The sequence below is a fragment of the Camelus dromedarius genome, chromosome X, assembly GCF_036321535.1.
Source record: "Camelus dromedarius isolate mCamDro1 chromosome X, mCamDro1.pat, whole genome shotgun sequence".
Lineage (NCBI taxonomy): Eukaryota > Metazoa > Chordata > Mammalia > Artiodactyla > Camelidae > Camelus > Camelus dromedarius.
The window spans coordinates 28,871,035-28,892,618 of record NC_087472.1 but is presented as its reverse complement, the minus strand read 5'-3'; the positions used below and the strand labels follow the sequence as shown (position 1 = coordinate 28,892,618).

Genomic DNA, 21,584 nt, shown 5'->3' with positions numbered 1-21,584 from the left:
ATTTTGTGGTAGCAAGTTTTATTTTTTATTTTTTTGTTTGTTTGTTTGTTTATTTTTTTTCTGGCTGTGTTGCTTTTTTTTTTTTTTTAACTTTTTTTATTGAGTTACAGTCATTTTACAATGTTGTGTCAAATTCCAGTGTAGAGCACAATTTTTCAGTTATACATGAACATATATGTATTCATTGTCACTTTTTTTTTTTTGCTGTGAGCTACCACAAGATCTTGTATATATTTCCCTGTGCTATACAGTATAATCTTGTTTATCTATTCTACATTTTGAAATCCCAGTCTGTCCCTTCCCACCCCCTGCCCCCTTGGCAACCAGAAGTTTGTATTCTATGTCTATGAGTCTATTTCTGTTTTGTATTTATGTTTTGTTTTGTTTTGGATTCCACATATGAGTGATCTCATATGGTATTTTTCTTTCTCTTTCTGGCTTACTTCACTTAGAATGACATTCTTCAGGGACATCCATGTTGCTGCAAATGGCATTATGTTGTCGGTTTTTATGGCTGAGTAGTATTCCATTGTATAAATATACCACCACTTCTTTATCCAGCCATCTGTTGATGGACATTTAGGCTGTCTTCATGTCTTGGCTATTGTAAATAGTGCTGCTATGAACATTGGGGTGCAGGTGTCATTTTGAAGTAGGGTTCCTTCTGGATATGTGCCCAGGAGCGGGATTCCTGGGTCACCTGGTAAGTCTATTCCTAGTCTTTTGAGGAATCTCCATACTGTTTTCCACAATGGCTGCACCAAACTGCATTCCCTGTGGTAGCAAGTTTTGCTCCCCTAAAACATCAACAGTCCTTGGCTCCAAAAGAATAGTAATGCATCAGTTCAGATGCAGGAATTATCTTCTCCATTTTTTTGGTAATTATTTCATGTAGGTATTTTACACATATGATCATGACAATTATAGTACTAAATCCATAGTGCCTACTACACTTTTCAAGCACTTGGGAGAGTACTTACTCTGTTTTCACTTATCAAATTCAGAGTTTTTCAATGCTATTTAAATATTGTGCAGAAAATATTAGCTGTTGGGGGCACACTTTTGTCATTTTTGACTATTGGCCAATAATGCAAACAGTAGTTTTTTGTGCTGTGGGTTTTTGTTTTCTTGATGATTAATTTATTTTGATTATTCCCGATTCAATATAATACAGCAGTCTTTTTTTTTTTTTTTAGTATAGAGAAACACAGTATTTATTGTACTGTTACTTGCATTTTTATTTGAAAGAATGCTCTGTTTTTTCATAGATGGAGCATGGGTGGGGGAGGAGAGAGGATGTCAGCAAGGCTTTTAGCTGTAGTTGTAGCAACCTGAGAAATGCAAAAGTAGTCTTTAGTCTTTCTTCTTTGGTTTTAAAAAGAATCTGTATATCATCGTTCAATCATTTCCTCACTGAATGACAAGTGAGAAGTAGGTAACACAGAATGGCTCTGAAATTTTACATGACTTCTAATGAAATGGATATAACACAGGACTGATATGTCAGTCTGTTTTGGCAGATCTGGAGAATGGGGACAAAATGGATGGCCTAGATCTCTAAGTTCACTAAATTTAATGTCAGCTGTTATTCTATTGCAAAGTATCATATAAATAACTAATTAACACTCACTATGCTTACTAAACAGAGATGAAAAGAAAATCCTAAAGTCCAATTTGCAGATCGTGACAAAGTAAAAGAAACCTAGGTGATACTCAGTTAAATGTATTGAGAGGATTCAGAGATCACTCGGTAAGTCCGAAGGTTGCTCTTTTAGTTGGTTGTAACACGCCGTTCCATACTTAAAACCATCCAATGCCTTCTTATCTCAACTCTTTGCCATGACTTAAAACACCTTAATGATAGGGGTCCCAGACTTTTCTCTCTAGCTTCTTTTTATATAACTCATTCACTATTCCCCAGCCACAGTGGCCCACACCCATCTTAAGTCATTTGCACTTGCTGTTCTTTCTGGAACGCTATTCTCCCAGATCCTCAACTGACCTTCATTCTTCAAGTCTCAGGTCATATGTCACTGCCTCAAAACGTTCTACCCTGACAACCCCATCCTAACTACTCATCCCCACCTCTCATGTTTATCTGTTTTATTTTAATTTTCACAGCACTAATACTATATAAAATTATCTTATTCGTTCACTTCCTTATTCACTCTCTCCCTGCCCCTATACTGTAAACTCCATGGTAGTGTGAACAAAAAATACTGCAAACCATATCAGTTAACAAAGAATGCTGAAACCAAGTCATCAGCTGCTGCCGCCACCCCCCACAGTGAGGACAAGCCTGCAGCCCAGCCTCTGCAGCCACTCACAGTGGTGCACCCTGAGGGGACTCCGAATAAGAAAGGACAGGATACTGGCCCTAGATGGCTAGGTGCTTGTCAAAGGGATGAATTCAGTGAGCCCAAATGTTTGCTTCCTCCCATACATACAAAAGCGCTAAATTCCTTAACTTGAGATGCCTGTTTTTCTTTAAATAATAAGTAATCGTTTATTGTCCCAACTACCTGGTCTTTGTTGTAAAACTCCTATATATCCTAGCTCCTCCCCTACCTCTTCAGAGCAGTCCCTCAGAGCGATCTGGGAGGCTGTCATCCGGCCAAATAAAACATAACTCTCAACTTTTAGGCTGCATATTTATTTCAGTAGCCGGGACCTTAACTGTCTTGATCACAGCTTTATCTCAAGCAACCAGTTTGCGTGTACATTGAGGCAAGAATGACAAGTCATAAAAATAGATCTCAGCCAACTAATTAATTAAGTCTTAGGTGTAGCTCAGGATGGTGAAATTGGATAATGATGTAAGAGCCCTTGAGAAGATTTCAGGGAAGAGATACAAAGATGATGAAAGGATTAGAAAACAAGACCTATGAAGAGGAGAAAATGGCGATATGAACTGGAATATTACTACTCCAGAGGAAGAATCCATCGTAATTGCTTGTGTTTACTGATCACTTTTGCCTGTATAAACTCCCTTAACTTTTTACATAATAAATATGCAAATTTGTTATTATCCCTGTTTTACAGGCATAGAAATTGTGACACAGAGAATTTAACTGAATTGTCCAAAGTCACATAGTGATAAGGTATAATTCATATGTTCTTAGCCTCATGTCCAATATTTTTTTCATGTCACCACCTCTGGTTTAGTCTGCAGAGCAAGGAATTTAATTTGGATGTAATAAACAAAGACATTTCTTTTCACAGTTTGTAAATTCTGATTAGAGTTATCCCAGGTTGTTTCCAAATACCATCTTCCAAATTCATCTGGAATAGATATTCATCTGTCTACTGTGGTTTGGAAAAAGGTAAAGGGTATGGCTAGAGGGTAAGAGATTACTTCAATATGGTCTCTCCAAGTGCTAAGATTTTAGTGTAGTCTTTTGGCCAAATTTTCAACTTTCAAAATAAGTCATTTCAAATTTATTTAACATTTAAAATTTGACCAAATGATACTACCATTTGAGCTTTATATCACAACTGGACCTGGCTCTAGGATGTGCTCATTGCATGGGCTGTGTATATTTTTATTCAATACCCAGAGCGTGCAGTGTGAACATAATAGAGATTGAAAGACAGCCAGAAGGGTTAAACATGAATTCTCAAAGAGTAACTTTGTACTTCGTGTAGGGCTATTAACTCTCCGTTTTAAGCATCATACTAAACCTGCTTCCGAACTCTCAGTTCCACAACCTAGATTCCAAACTTATAACTGGAATCTGCATACTGCTTCTATTTTCATAATAGATTTTTTAATTCCTCTTTTATTTAGATTAAAAGTTTGTTAAAATTTCACATGGGTAGTCAATGTTAACATTCAGTAACAATTAGAAGAAATTTTTTAGTAGAACTATAAAAAGTGCATTTGGAAGAACATAATTATTATGATTTTTCATCATTTTATTGAAATTTATTTTGCTGATATGTCAGATGCTCTCTATTTACAGTTGATAATTGAAATCTCCATTATATGATTTTACCCCATGATAATATTGGTGAACATATCATGCTATGACCAGCTAGATGGATGTTTCTTTAACCCCTTTGTTTAAAATTTTCTATAATTTCCAGTATTTTTACAATGAGAATCTATTACTTCAATAATTAGAAATTGATCTTATGTCCTTCAGTTGAAATAGAAAAAAACCTCCTAGAATATTAGAATGAATTAGTTTGATTTGAAAGCTGTGTGATCTTTGTAGAAAATTCCAAATATAAAATATGTTTTATAACCAATATATGTGACTATATTCTGATAAATAGAATATTGTTTTGTTATTCTTACTTTGGTATCTTCTTGCTCATATGAAGAAGCAACAAATGCATTTAGACATTTAATAGCAAAATAAATATTAAAAGTGCTTATTAAGAGACCTAGTTCAAAATATGAATAAAAAATGTTATAGAAAAAAAAGATAACCAAAGTGAATTTGGGTGAACCTATAAGTAGAATAGAGATAGAAAATGCGTTTATAGGGAAAGAAGAATTTTAATAAATGCTGATTAGAAATATTGGAATATTTTCTATAATTTATCAAACAAAATTATAATGTAATAGTTTTAAAGAAAATGTCAGAATATATTCAACACATTGTGTTTCTTCATGCCTGGCATATAGCAGGTCCTCAATAAGTATTTGTTGAAAGAATAAATGAACCAACAAGTCTTATTTGAGCACCTGTTATGTGGAGGATAAAAAACTACGACCCAAACAGAGTTTATGATCTAATATGGGAGAGAAGAAATATAAGGCGGATGCACAAATGACCACCACATAAGAAAGTTTGTGATAAGAATAAACGTGTCTTACAAGGTCAGAGGAGAGCCAGATCATTTCCTATCTGGGAAGGTTTTAGGGGAGGAAAAAGGACTTGAGTCTCAGAATTAGTGAAAATTAAGTGAGCAAAATTATTTGCTGTAGAATTTTAAGCAAATTATAAAGATCACTAAATCAATATTATACAAGACATTTAATAAATCAAAAACAAATATCACATCATCAAGCAATCTTTATATAATCACCCATTCTTTAAAATTCTATTTGCCTTTTACATTAATATAATATGAAATAGTCTAAGTTCCTGCAAGCCTCTTTGTCTCTTGGCTTTTTTTTTTTTCTTTAACATGTTACATACATCAATTCTAGTGGAGCATATTCAAAATGTTTCAGTAATTACCCTGTCAATCATTTTGTTCTTCAGGTTAAACTTCTAGACAAGGCTATTAGAAATTAACTTAAATAATAAAAAGAGCATTAGTTGTTTCTAGTATAAAAACTTGTAGACGTTTTCCTTCCTGGGACGATCAAAGACTTCAATACTCTTCTCTGTATTTCCTCTTTGGTCATCTTTGTGAGAAGTACCTGGTTTTAGGAAATGTTGATTTCATCAGGAAGAGGTGTTAGGAGTAAAGCAAGCTGATTGCCCCACCCAAGATATTTATGCCTGTCATGTGAATGATATGAAGATCACTTGGATTCTAAGCTGGTTTTCTCACCCCTTTCACATATATTACTCCTAACCCACTTCCCCACTTACCAGACAGAGTCTAGCTATACCCATTTTCTGCTTCCTCTTTTTCCTTCTTGTTTCTTCTTCTTGTTCTTCTTTATTTATTAAGTGTACAGGGATCATGCAGGTTTTGTTCAGTTTTCTATATCCAACTACTAACACAATCCATGGGCTTGAACAGGCATTCATATAAAGATATGTTGAATAAATTATTAACTACTTGATCTGGAAAAATAAACCCAATTAAATATAGCAATCTAATCTAAGAAACACAGTAAAGGAAGACCAATCTGACTCTTGAGTATACACAATACATACTAAAATAAAATGGAAATGCATTTTTATTTTATTAACTCTTTTGAAATATTTCTACTATTGTTTCTCTACCCAACTCTGCTTAAGAGCACAGAAGACTTAAGGAATATCTGCCCCACACCCCTTCAACACTTCTTAGCTATGTAACTTGAGCCAGTGAATTAACACTCCTGAGCTTCAGGTTTTCTCATTATAAAATGTGACTAATAACATCTTGTCTGTCTGAAGGCAGTGGATTGAATGAGAAACTCTATTGATCCTACTTACTATGGATGAAAATATGAACATAATTTTTAAAACTTTATGCGGAAAAATGCATGCATTGCTCTTTGCTTATTAATTAAAGCTAATAAGTTCCTGTAACTAATTGCACATGAGATTCTAAAACATCCTAAATTAAAAATATAAATAAATCAATCTATATTTACATATGTTTAATAACAGAACTCATGACACCTACTTAGTAATGATGATTAATACTATCATTTAGAACTATGTATCCATGACATTTCTAAACACAAATGAAGATCAAAAGCTTTGTCAAACATGATTGTATCCTTAGATGTTTAATGATATATTTTGAAAGATTAAAAGTTAAAGAACCATTACTAATGGCCCTTCAATTGCAGTAATTGTACAATACTTTTTATTGGTGAACTTTTTTTTTTTTACTTGCACTGAAAATTAACTCCATACTGTTCTAATTTTTTTATTCATTCAATAAAGTTGTACCTAATGTTTGGTACTGTGCTCGGAGCTACAGATGTAGCAATAAATAAGACACAGTCTCTCTCCTCAAAGAGATCAGATTTTATTGGGCAAAGCAGGCAAGTAAGCAGACAATTAAAATACTGTGTTGTAAGTGCTACAGCAGGAGTAGCCCAGGATGTCTTGGGAGCCCATGAAAGCTCTCCCAATTCAGCCTCCAGGTGGGAGAGTCAGTCAGGGAAGCCCTCCGAGAGGAGGTGGAATCCGTGTTGCAGGTCTCCTGCCTATTCATGTCCTTCCCAGGGAGGCTGAAATGTAAATTATTTAAATACTTAATGTCCAAGTGAGAGATATAGTAAGAATTTATTGTTTGATTCCCTTAAGTTTTGTACTACATGGATTAACAAAACACATTTCTGAGACTAGAGGTGGAGATGAAAAGATAAGAAAAAAAAAAAAAACAACCCTAAGAAACAAAGAGGAAGTTTTCACGAACCTAGAAAGTAAAAAAGATATGATGAGGAATCAGATGTTCACTTGGACAGTTCCTGGAAATGAAGAATTAGGAGGTCGAATGCAATCTGATTGGTGACAATGCTAAGTAGTTTTCTTAGAGGTCGATGGACTTAGATTTTTTTAAAGTAATAAATAAGAAACAAATTTTGAGTTTGTAATGCTGATGAACACTATCACTTAGAAGTATGTACTCCACGACATTTGTTTATAGAAATGAACACGGCTGTGAGGGCAGTTTGCCTTTGCACTACTTTTGTCCAGTCTGTTAGCCAAAATGTGTTGGTGTATTATAACAGTTACTCTTAATTTCTTAATTACACTCCTACAATGTGCTCTCAACCCATATTAGTGTATTGCTAATGAATTATGTTGATACTCTTTTGCTATCTATGCTCATTTTATAATTATCAGTTACTTTGTTTCATTGTTCAAATTCATATGTATTTTCAGTACATATCATCAACTAAGTGTTCCTTTACTATATTTTTATAATTTTACAACTGCCTCATGTACCAAGCCAAAAAGATGTTAGTTAAATGACTTGGCTTACTGCAAATCCTAGAGAAGCTTTATCTAGAGCTGCCATTTTACGGGACCGATGAGGCTATGCTTTGTAGAATTCTTTTCTACCTCTTAAATTTCTTTGACTTGACTGGATTCTTTTGGAAGATACTGTACCTTCTCAAGTTTTAATTGTTCAAAACTCTACTCATTTGAATTGACCTGTTAATTAAGGTTGCAAAAATAACTTGCTGAGTCATGGCACATTTATTTTGATTACTCTCATCTTGGCTTTCTTCATCTCTTTATTATCATTTCAAATATGCATTTAATTTTTGTTTGCATGGTAATTTCAGCCAACTTACCTTCATTTAGGTCACTTTGTACAAGAAAATGAATTATCTCATTGTTTCATCCATTTGATTGATTTCTGCTACTGTATATACTTATGAGCTGTCCCAATGAAATTTAGAGACATATATCCTCAAGATAATTCAATTAGTTTCTATGTCTTTCGTCACACTTCTTGATTTTCCACATATTAGTTCAAAATAGAAATATTTTTGTACATTTTCCATAACCTGATTGCTCTTTCATTCCAAAAGAAGAATAGAATGGAACCAGAAAAAAATCATCTCATAAAAAATATTCATTCATGTGGTATTTTATATTTCTAAGGATCATTGATGTTTTAGGGTATTTACCTCAATTACCTTTCATTTTCAATTGTTTGAATCTTTATTTGTTGATAATCAATAACGATCACATGGATAAAACCATGGATAATAAGAATATGAGCAAAACTTTTCTACTTTGTAAATAAGTCATGCCAATTCAGCGATGCACCCCGAAAATGCATTTTTATAATCTACATGTAATATGGAAAGTAGTGATATTAACAAGTAAGCAATTTTAATGAATAGAAGAAATCTGAATGTCATTAAGTCTACTTCCCTTAGGATACAATTTGTCTAGAGCAGACATGAATATGTTTCTATACATCATGACCTACCTAATCAAATTCTTCAGGGGAGGTATTTATTTGATTTCATTTTCATATTTTTAGAGTTCATAATTTGCATGAAAAAAATCCTGCTTATTGGTATCTATACCTTAGAACTCCTGAAGAACAAGCCAACAGCTTGTTCTTTTCTTTTGATGCCTTCTGTAAAACTATCGACCCTTGTTAATGAATTGATAGATGGTTTGTGAAGCAGTCAATCTTGCTGGGAAGATTTAATCCATCTAGACTAAAAACCAAGGTACCTCAGTTTATAATCTCTTGGTTACTACTGACAAGGCCCTTGATTTATTCATCTTTGAATTTTTCAAGTATGCAGATCAGTATATAGTAGTTTCTCATTACATGTTTATTGGATGAATTAAATTAACTCGTTCCTTTCAGCAGGCATTTATTACCTGTTATTCTGTCTTCTGTCTCTGAACTCCTACTACACTTCTTGTTTGTACTGTTTGATTACTACCTTAATACATACCTTGTTTTATGATTGTTTCACAAAATAATGTAGCACTTTTTAATTCATATGTAGCTTATCAACAATTAAATTGTTAATATGTAATGAAATTATATATTCCTTGTAGGCAAGAATCAGGTCATTCATTTCATTTGTACCTTTCATAAAGTCAGCTCGTAAACATACAATAAATATTTTGTTGGTTAATTTGAACAGTATGAGTGAACATGAAAAAATGCTGCCACATTGCCTTATACTATTCAACAAACTATTCCATAAAAGAATATATGTTTTAAGGGAAATAATAATTTATATATGTTATAAAGTAAAATTTATTTTTACTCCAGAATGTCAGTTAGTAATGCCAAAAACAAAACTTGCATAAAATACTTTGTTTAAAAGAAAAAAATCAATGCTGGAGGAAGTCTTCCATTCTTTATCTTGCAGAATATTCTTGTTTCTTAAATTTGGAGTTAGGTTTTTATTTGAAATAGAGTTATAAATTATATTTATTGCCTAATTTTTTGTGAATGGTATCTTGCTCTTCTGTGCCTATTAAGTTTCCACCTAATATTAATACTAGAAGGCAATATGTATGCACTTTCATTGTTCTGTCTTTATAATCTAATGTTTCATTTATTTGGTTACCAAAGAGGTTTCAGTAATGTGAAAATAATGTATTCAGTGCACAGACTTTTTCTATGCATATTTTGATTACCCAATGCCAAGATTGGAGATTCATAGAATAGATTTTATACATTTAAACCTAGCAGGTTTATGAGAGTATGACTTCGTAGCATCTATAATCTCCTAGGAGACCCAGCATGAGAATTAGCAACAACAGCAGAAAAGATTTACTTAATCTTTCATTCTTCTCATATTAATCAGTATTCCACACTTTTCAAGAAATCTAATTATAAATAACTAATATTTCTCACACATGTATCCACATTCTGCCCTCCTTTTGGCTTCCCATACTCTCAAATCTATAAACTGTTCTGGGACCAATACTGTAATGCTCAACTGCAGTCTTGACTTTTACTTAAATCTCCCATGCAAACACACACATCAATCAAGTCTTACATTTCCTAGGTCTTATTCTTTTTTAAAGTTTAATTTCCAAATTAATCTACAGTGCTATATTAGCTTATTAGCCCTTTCAGATAGACTCTTACTGCAAACTAGTTAGCCATTTCAAAGTGTTTCAATATATGCAGTGAATTTTTGTGTGTTGTACAGTTGATATGTTGTTTCATTCTATATTAATTTCTCTTTATTGGTAATTGTCTTCCTCTTTGGGTCTAAAACAAGTACTGAAGTAAAATAGAGTCGTTCAACATTCTCTGGGAATACCAGATGAAGAGACTGCCTTTTTGAAACAACAAGGCATCTTAATACCTCACTTAATATCACTTAAATTTCATACTTATCACATGCAGGATAGAGAATTGTTGACGTGTTGATGAGTATATAGAGTCACTGAATATTTTGCTTAATTTTGATTACATAGGTTTGACTATTATAAAATTACATCTTTCTTTGACTGGAGGAAACAATAAAATTGAGTAAGCCTTAAATTATGTTCAATTTGCTTTCATATGCAAATGCTTTCACAACTTAGAATCAATTTGAGGTGACTTGGTTCTACAGTATGTTCTATCTATCTACCTATTAACACACACACAAGATGTAGATCACATATACAAAAAAAGGAAACTGTTCCCTTGATTTAAGACTTGAAATAAAATCAAAACTTCAGGTGAGTAAATGATTTGAAAATAACTTTATAGGTCTTTGCACACATTATATATCCCAGGGGTTTTATATTATAATGAATAAAGAAATACATTTTTTTTCTAAAAGACTATTCAGACATATGCAGAATCCATTATACATGAAAAGGACCAATAACTTGAATCTACGATGGTAATAATTCACATAGTCCAATAAATAATGCTAACTTGCCGAAAGGAGATGATTTCTTAATCTTTTTGAAATTGTGACTGAATCAGATAATACGTCTTTTCTGTTTTAGGAATAAGTGAGGAATCACAGGGAGTAAGGGAGAAAATCAACCTAAAATAAAATGCGTATAATAGTATTACCTTTTATTGTAAAGTACTTGCATAAGTAACAAGAAAATCATAATGCTGAATGTAAATATCCCAAGTTTAGTAAGAGTGGCTAATCACGTGAATAAGTACTATGAATTTCGAGGGGTTACATTCAGACCGCGGCAGATATGTAGTCACATCCCGTATGAAGCTTCCAGAGAAAATATGGCAAGAAGAGGATCAAAGACAACTGACATTCATGCTTGCAGTTTTCATCCAAAGCTCTCAGACAAGTTAGCAAAAACCAAACACACATTTAAAAAAATTATTTCCATCTCCCTATAGAAGATTTTGTTTTGCTTGTGTTTTTAGTGGTTTGGTTTTATATGATGCTAAAATCTCTGAAACAGCATGGCTATCTTCCAGATTTAACCACGACCAAGTGAGAGAAAAGAGTTTCTAACAACCCTGTGTTTGCTTTTAATTATTTATTTACTAGGTTAGCCTTTCTCCAGAAGATAAGCAGGAAGTACAATAAATGAACTTACCTTGTATACATTTTTATCAATTGAATCAGCAGGATAGGTTGGATCTTTGTCTCGGCAAGTAGGACTCTCTAGGAAGAGGAATCAGTTGAGATCAAGAGGGGACAGGGCAGATAATTTACTAAGGTCCTCATAGTAACCAATAGGAGAAGCTCTGATTAGGCGCGTTCTGGAGATTGATAGCAGTGAAGGTCAAGAACAAACCTAAGCAGCAGGTAGAAATCACAGCAATTAGGCAAATCATGTTATCAGTGGAGACTAGATAGATATCTCTCTTCCCATCTGACATACACCTGTATGAAGTCTTTTGGTTCAGCAATAAAGTTTTTATTCTCCAGCCACAATCACTGTGGCTACCGCTGGCTGTGAAAGTCATCTCACTTTACCCAAGTACTTCAAAAGCTGTACAATGCTGTAAAGTGTTCAGATTTCTGTTGCTGATTTTCATGTAAATTTTTGGTTACTTTTTCAAACAGCCTTCTTGAAGTGTAATTTAAATATTCATTTAGTTTTCAATATGCCTTTCTTCTTGGCACATATACCATGTAGGAAACTAAGGGCCCCTTTCTTTTATTAGTATCCATAATACATTATTTTCTGCTTTCCTTAAGTGAGATTTTCTTCTTAAAATGTATTCTTTTTATAAATTCGTTTTTTTATTTTTTGGGGGGAGATAATTTTTTTTTTTAAATGGAGGTACTGGGGATTGAACCTAGGACCTCATGCATGCCAGTATGTGCTCTACCACTGAGCTGTACCCTCTCTTTTAAAATGTATTCTTTTTCTATCTGATGTGACACTTGTTACTTTTCCATCCCTATCATTTACAGCCTAATTATTTCTTGGACTAAAACCTGTTTATGAGGAGATATGCTCACCTGGTTCATACTGCTGACAATAGGTTCACAGCGATAGTAGGTAACACAGCATGTTCAGTATCAATATAGTAACGCAGGGGAAACATAGTAGAAATAAGATCTAATGACCTAGTGACTGAGCGGCAGATTGAAAACACAAACTACAGTTGTGAGTATGGAGCTCAGTTCTGTTCCGAGCTCACTCTCTTTGCTTCAGCTGTCCCTGCAGAAGTGGAATGTCATGCTAACTAACTTTCAGAGATAGTTGTGAAGAATGTTGCCAAAAATAATAAAAGGTAATAGTCACTAACATAATTTTCTAGAGAAATTGAAACGAAAAGCAAACTGAGTATCTAAGACAGTTTTTCTTATGTATGGCAAAAATTACTTTCCTCTAAGCATGGTAAAAATATCACCTATATCTGCCCGTATCTTAGAAAAGAGAGGACACACTAAATCTTCTGCTTATTGATACTGAAGAACAATATCTGAATATATCCAGAATACAAACATAACTTAGATTTACTAGGCATAGTAAATAACGGAAGGGTTTTAATATAATAGACTCTCAATAATAAGTCCTGAGATTTTTTTCCTTCTCAGTATTTCTTCCTTTGTAGAAGATATTGCCTTGTGTTTCCAAAATGAGACTATTAATGGGCTTAGCCTCCTAACATAGATGCCTGAACTGTGCTCTTTTTGGATTAAAATAAATTCTTTAAGCAAGAGCCTTACACAATAGATTTGAAGGTACTTTGCGAACACATCTTAAGAATACCTGAAATTCATGAATAATCATCCTAATCCAAAATGACAGGTACTCTGATCTACTTTTACACCTCACCCACACATTTTTGCTTTAAAATTTTTATTTAGCTCTCAGAGATGCTGGAGGGAAAACCATTCTCTGAAGAACCAAAATTCTGTAATTATTTAAAAGATGTATAATTATGGTTAGATTTAAATTTGAGATAAGTGTGTACAGAACTTGAAAAGGCATAGCTAGAAGGAATAAAACTAGGTTTTACAGTATGTGTCCCAATAAGTAAATTCCACTCCATAAATTTCCTTTTTGCAAATACTCTAAATCTGGTGTCATTCTACAATATAGTTGCAATTTACAGATCTCACAAACACCAAAACAGTAATATAATCATTAGAATGGGTACCAGGAATGATTTTTCTTTGCCTATAGTATTTCATAATGATGCTCTTACATAACCCTTCAGCTTGGGAGGATCTAAAACTCAAAAGGGAGATTATATAGCCACAATACCTCTTTGAAATCATTTAGCTATTTCAAGTAATGTTAAATACTTAAGACTAAAATTAGCTTCTACTTCAATTAAAATGTATAATATACATATATATGATATAGCTCAGGTTATTTTTAAAACCAAGTAATTTTTGAAGGGTAGTGAACAGATATTTCTGTTTGAATCAGCGCTTGGGCAGATATTTTCTTCCAACTGACTTACAGAGGTCAAAAGTAAAGCTGCTTGTGTTACTGCAGTAGTATCTATGGTATATTTTCTATATTTGTGTCAATTTTTGATATTTAAATGAGTATAGGACTAATTTGCCTTTTTCATTCTATTTCCTTTCAACAGGTTTATTATAAAGTACATTTTAATAAGTAAGATGTCACTGTAAAAACTGATAAAAATGGTAGCAAATGTACAGTGACTTTTAATCTTACAAATTAAGATAAGAACCATATTCACACATAAATAATTTGCTAGTAATAAGTTAGAGTTCTCTCAGCATGTGAAATGTTACTTTAATTTGATGAGAAGGTTGGAGCTCTTTTATTGGAATAGGAAAACTTCATAAAGCCTAATTCCCTGGTGATTTATGTAATAGTGCCCAAACCATTACTAAGACCCCTTTGTCTATTAATTAGAATTGTGATGATCAGATAAATTATGAGTTATTTAATTGAGCATAATCATGGTCATAAGCCAGTGTGAGATATGCCATTGAACAAATTAAACTTATTACCATTAAGAACAGCGATTTCAAACTAATATAATATTACAAGTCAATTAGACTTCAATTGACAAATAAAACACTGATTTCAACTCTTCCCATTCAATACTTGCCAAACAAAATTGTATTTTTTCTCTTTAAAGTTTTCTTTGCAGAAAAAAGCATAAAGGGTGACCTTGGCATAAGAATAATTGGGTATTTCCAAGACTCTCCAAACCTAAAAACCACAAATCAGTTGAATCTCGGAGCTGCAGAACTTTCCATGCAACTTTCATTCTCTTCTTTATGTACTCAAAATGATGTGAACAGCTTTTTACTGTTTGCTAAACTAAAGAGACTTTTAGTTAAAATTTACTTTTGAGTAGTACTTTTGAAAAGATATAGTTAACTACTATATTGATGAATACATACATTTCTATCTTTTAAGCACAAAATTGAAAGAATACTTTTGTGCAATGAACCAGGAGTGTTTTGCACTGATAACAGCTCACATTCATTGAACACTTACTGTATGCTCAGCATCATTCCAAGAGACTTACATGCATTTTTCACTATCTCCTCCAACAATCTTTTATGATAAGTTTCATTAGTACTCCTATTTAAAAGATAAGGAAATAATCACAAGAGAGGTCCAGTAACTGGCCCAGGATCATACAGCTTGTACATGACAAAGCTGAGCTAGCTCCTTTAGCAATTTCCTACATAAAGTTTTCCATTTTTATGCTCAGAAAGTCATTCATTTTGTTTATGGCCTTTATTAACTATGTATATATCATACTGACCTTTGCCCCAAAGCAGTGCATACTTACCATGAAATACGCAGTTAAGCAGTTGTACGGTTAAAAGAGAACTGATTTCTCTTCTTCTGAGCCTAGCATGCAATAATACATCTTATGGTGTTTACTAATCTAATAGTGGGGGTTCACTGTGTATAATGACTGTATATTGACCAAAACTGAAATTTATTCAAATACATTACATTTCCCATTTAATATATACATTTGTGGCAGATCGATGATAAATACTCCCTGTAAGCAGACTCACAGACTTTATTTTGAGTTGGCCATGTGTTTGCTTTTGGGGGTTTTGCCTGAATAAAATGTATTCAAGACCAAAATATTCTTCTCTTTCACAAAAGTAGTCTGTTTTTATAATTAACATGGGAGTTTAACTGGAGAACAGACCTGAATAAACAATGAACTTAAAATATATTCCTATTTAAAGTTCCTCGATGCGTTCAGTGAAGTATCTATTCTTGGTTTTGTATATATGTGTGGTGACATACCATGTAAACTGTGAACGAGCCTCATCATCAGATTTATGTCATTTATTTGATCTGTTTTGGTCAATGATTTTAATTAGGATGTATTCAATATCTTTCCACTTTGCAAAACTGTTTCTGTTCAGTTCTTAACACACTGTGGAGGATATCAAGCTGAGATTAACATTTAAGTTTTCATGTATGCCCACTAGTATACACAGAAGGAAAAATTCCTAGAATCCTTTCTTTACCAAAATTTATGGATGATTCTTGACAGATAGATAAATTTCAGCAATTTCAGATATCTAAATCTAAATCTAAATCAAACAAAAATGAGAAAAGCAATTTATATGTAAATATAGTTATATGCTTTGTTTTCAGACCCCAGATGCCTGATCTCCAAATTACATAAAAAGTATTATTAATCTCAGTAACAAATATTAAAATGAGCACTTCTCTGTGTTACTGGTATCTTGCACTTTTTAATCAATAGACTGAAAATTCAGAAGATTTAGGCTTGTAGCATTTAGACTGCTATGGATTTGACATTTGCTTTAACTGTTAATTCAGTTATTTTTGCATTTCCATCATGATTGACATTGTACAACAATATGGTGTTTATTTCTTCAGTTTTAAGTTGATCCATGATGGCTTAGAAAATTTGTAATATTCCTTAGTGCAGAGATCTTTTGAAATACCATAAAACTTTTAGAATATTTCTTTGATCATTAGAATTATTAAACTGTAGCCATTGACATTATTAATGGAGACTATTTTTTTTTTAAGAATTTGGCATGCACAGTATTGGGCTCAGGCATTACCATTATTCACAACTGGCAGTTCATTGGAAAGTAAAAATAAAATATTCAGATACCATTATCATCTCTTTAAAAATACAGACAGTCCTCAACTTATGTTGGCTCAATTTAATGATTTTTTAACTTTACTGATTGTGCAAAAGTTATATGAATTCAATAGAAACCATACTCTGAATTTGGAATTTTAATCTCTTCCTAGGCTAGCAACATATAGTATGGTACTCTTTCTTGATGCTGGACAGCGGCCACCACCATAGCTCCTGGTCAGCCATGAGATCATCAGGTGAACGACTGATGCATTTACAACCATTCTGTACCCACACAACCATTCTGTTTTTAACTTTCAATATAGTATTCAATAAATTACATGAGATATTCCACACTTTATTATAAAATAGGCTTTGTGTTAGATGCTTTTGCCTGACCATAGATTGATGTAAACGTTCTGAGCACGTTTGGAGTAGGCTAAGCTAAGCTATGGTTAGGTGTATTAGTAGGTTAGGTGTATTAAGTACATTTTTTGACTTAAGTTATTTCCATCTCATGATAGGTTTAGGGACATAACCCCACTGTAAGTCAAGGAAGAGCTGTGTAGATAGTTGCATTCATTTGCAATATACTTGAGAATGAGTCTAATAAGCACTTGTCATAGAGCCTGTTCGTAGAAAATGAGCAATGACAGTACCCAAACATTCATCTTTTCCTTTCTAAATTACAGAAATGAAAAAGGCCACTGCTGATTTATATCAATATGTACCAGAAATGTCAGGATTCTGTTAGACATAGGCAAACAAGAAACAAGTAAGTATAAAAACCCATCAGGAACATTTACCTTTATAAGAGAGGAGTGTTAAATCTGAAAACTAGAGAACCTTGGACTACAAAATTAAAGTTTGTGTGAAATATACTGTAACATAATATTTCATATCACTTGGATAAAATCTCAGAAAAATTTCACCTCCATTTTATATTCTGAATTGAATAAATTCTCATGTGAGCATTTATTTATACAAAATAATTGTTAAAGGAATATGCTGGCTGTATGACCTTGGGCAATTTACTTAGCTTTTCTATAAAATGAAATATTCCTTATCTTTAAAATGGAGATAACAGCCCTGATACAAAGATTAAGTGATATAATGTAATTATGTACATAGTTTTAAATAGCTACTGCTCATATCTACATTAAGAATATTCGCAACATGTACAAATGCATACAGACAACCAAGACTTCAAATTGAGGCACAAACACTTATTCTGTGGCTTTTCAAATATGACTTTGGGAAAATGGCAGCCATATGTACACATATATATTAAAGTTAATATGCAGAAATTGAGATTATTAGACTATGTTACAATTTACTCTTCTTAACTAGATTGGTCAGTGATTCCTGCCTTAAATATTCATTATTAAATTAAATATGAACAGCATAGCTATGAAAGAAGGTTGTCTTCATTTAACTGTAACAAGATTAACATGGATCAGGAGACTTATCTGATTGCAGCCTTAAAATCATCAGGATTTAAAGTGCTGCTTCCCCATGTGTAACTGGGCTTTAAAATTCTATGATTCTCCATCAGTGAGCCAGATATTCTCAGGACAAAGGCTCTTCCCCAGTTGTCAAGCAGGTACACTTAAAAGCTGTATTAACTCTTAAGGTTGCCAAAGAACTATAATTTGTCTAAGGTAATAACTCACTGAATCTCACTTTCATGACCAGAATTAATTAGAAATTAACTTTAGTTTGGGATAGGCCTTATATGCCTATTTTTAATGGATTTGGTGGAAAAGATGTAGATTGATAAATTTGACAAATATGAATGCTTGCTTCAACAGCACATATGCTAAAATTGGAATAAGACAGAGAAAATTAGCATGGCCCCTGCACAAGAATGACGTGCAAATTCATGAAGCGTTCCAGGTTTTCAAGACCTCTGGACTGTAAAAAAAAAAAAAAATTGACATAAGGTAAACAAATTAAGATTTAAAAAAATAAGGTTAAGAAATCTGAGGTTGTTATGACTCAGCTTTTTCTTCATATAAACTCAAAATAGCTGCTTGGCTATTGCAGACTCTCCATTCTTAATGGAGGGCATCCAAATAAATTCAGAAAAGAAGACAGACATTTATCACTTGGCGTTTGATACTCTTGAATCCTACTCTTCTTATTATAGACTATCTGGCATCATATGGCAATGTGAGGTTTTATTTTCAATGCAAAAATCTCAAAATTAAGTAGAAAAATATGGCTATAAAATTATACATTTTCTATTTCCTCTATGTGAAAATATACAGAAGTTTAAAAGTCATTATATATGAGTGTTAAAATCACTTGGGACTTTTATATACTTTCTCTTTTGTTTTTCAAATTTTATATGCTATACGTGTATATTGTTTATAAGCAATGGAAATATTGTGATATTTGAAAACATTGGTAATTTTTTTGCCACAAAGACCAGAAGGAATCTCAAAAATTCTACTTCTATAACCAAAATTTTCTGTCTCTAAATCTCTCCAGGTACTTACATTAATAATATATTATAATATATCCCAGTAAGAAAACACATTCGCCTCTAGCTGCTTCAAGGCTATGTTTGATGAGTCTTTGAGCTTCCAGCTTGTTATGGACAGTAGAGAGAATCTCTCTGTTCTCGGTAGTCATGTTTTTCCAGACAGTAGTTCCTCAGGGCAGTGCAGGGCGACCTTTTAACACGTGAACAAATGTGTTTGTTGGTTAAATAAGGTCCAGGCTCTGCAATTATGACCCACCAAAGAGCTTCATAACATATCTTTCCACCTATTTCATAGTGTAGTTTTTCCAGGATATTTTTCCTAAGAAAATCTTTATCAAAAAAAAAAAAAAAAAAAAGAGTGGCATATGGTTTGTTCTATCCAATGTCTGAAGCTGTGTTTCTATGGCAACATTTGGAATTTGAAACAGTCCAAGGGCTACCATTTCTCATGTTAAACAACAAACTTTTTTAGGGAAGCTGCTGAACTCATAGTAATGACTTCAAAAAAGAGCAATATGTTTTCAAGAATTTATTTTTCTCTAAGTCTGCAGTAGGCAGGAAGAAAAGGGAAAATGTGTCTTCTGGTACTTCTTTTCCTTATCTGCTTTCTCACCCAAAACAGGTTTCTCATTGTGTTTCTGCCCATATTATCCCAAATCCTAAATCTGAAAATTTGTGATAAGTCATGGAGGCTGATCAATGTCCGTAAGTCACAATGTACTTCATGTTGCATAGTGTCTTAACCTTAAAAAAATCATGAAGTCTATTATTTCATTTAAGCCCCCTGATAATTCTCTCAGGTATATAGGACAGTTATTATACCCACTTAACAGATGTGTAATTAAGTTATGAAGGAGCGTTTTCCCTAAAGTCAAATGTGTGTTATAAGCAGTGGTGGTTCTAGAACCCATGTTTTCTGACTTTAAACTCTGCCAGTCTTGTTAATACTCTATTTATTATTGTGGTCTAAGAAGGTGTTAGATCTCAAATCCTATTTCATAGTTTCATACTCTGTTCACAATGAAACCTGACTGCAAAATCATATTTATCTAAACTTCAAAGAAATATGGAACTACAGTTGGTCTGATGAGAGCTAAATATAGGAGGCACTGTGCCAGTTGCCGCCTTTTGCTTTTATGTTGTGTCTATAAAACAAGCAAACTAGTGGCTTTCTCAATATTACAGTAACATTTTCCTCAACAAGTATGTATTATAAATAATCTAGTGGCATCATTATGAGAAAAGCTTGCACATTCAACAGCAAATATTCTGTATTATTTAACACATCTGTGATTAGCCAGGTTAAAAGGTTGTATGTATGTGATATAGGTACAAACATATTCGTTCTTATAAATATTAGACAGATTAGCCTCAAAGAAATTTGACTTTGATTAGCTGGAATAGTCCAGAAATACAAATTGTAATTAATTCCTTTTTGTGTTTTTTTTTAACTTAAACACTTATAGTTGTACATCCTTCTAAAATGCATGAGTCTTCTGTTCTGGCTTTTATTCAAATATCTAATCTGTCATTTACATCAATGGAAGAATTCCAAGGAATACCAATGAGGTATGCTAATCTATATGATAGGCTCACAAGTAGAAAGGGACCTGTGGAATGGCACAGTCTAATTTTTTCTTTATGTGTTGTGCTTAGTCTAACGCATACTTGTTGAAAGGGTATTTTATGTTCTCTCCTTGACAATTCCAGTTTAGGGACCTTCGGCATTTACATCATTACTTTTATTTCCTTGGAGTCTGTTGCAGTACAGTGAAATAATGAGTCATCAAATAATATGTGATGACCTGAAATAGTTTCTGTAGCTTCCCAAGATACCAGATATAGAAATAATTTAAACCCTGACATCTAGATCACTTCATTGAACAAAAACTGAAAGTAATAACAATTGTGAAAAAATATGAAGAGTTATTGTGATGTTGAGAGTTTTTTTTAAGTTTTTAAGGAGTGTTTTGATAACCATATCTAATACTGAGTAGGTAGATATTAACTCTGAAAATCATTTGCCTGAAATCATAAGTTTTGTCTGTGGGTAAATAACACATATAAGAAAAAAACCCACATAAATTAAATTGATTAATTGAGCAAAATGACTAAGCAAAAAGGCTCACTCTCTAACATTCAGAATTCTCCTTAATCTTGTAATATAATCACCTTTGATTGTCCATAGCCATTTTTATGCTGAAAATAGAAATATGTTCCACTTCTGCTTTTTGAGGGAAGAAAAGACCCACTTTTGAAAAGGAAAATTAAAAGTTTATATGGAACTGCAAAATATTTCCATTGTTATGCACATTGAAATAAATCATTGCTAAGAAATCTTTTGGAAAGAAAGAATTCATTGTGGTCTGTAGGACTGAAAACTTTCAAATTGCAATATAGATTTTTTTCTTTCTTCAGGATTTATTAATTGTTAAAAGAATTACTCATGAGGCTTTTTAAATAGAAATGTGGAAAATCACTTTTTCCCCCAAAAAGGCTTAAGCAA

The 21,584-nt window shown here is 32.8% G+C and overlaps 1 protein-coding gene and 1 non-coding gene across 2 annotated transcripts in view; both read left to right on the top strand.

Moving 5' to 3' along the window:
• HTR2C (5-hydroxytryptamine receptor 2C) overlaps window positions 1–21,584 on the top strand; it is a 213,588-nt gene that overhangs the window by 50,742 nt on the left and 141,262 nt on the right. The window lies entirely within an intron of this gene.
• On the top strand, window positions 18,386–18,492 carry LOC116151151 (U6 spliceosomal RNA). Its single transcript, XR_004134927.1, has one exon. It is a non-coding gene; the product is annotated as a U6 spliceosomal RNA (small nuclear RNA).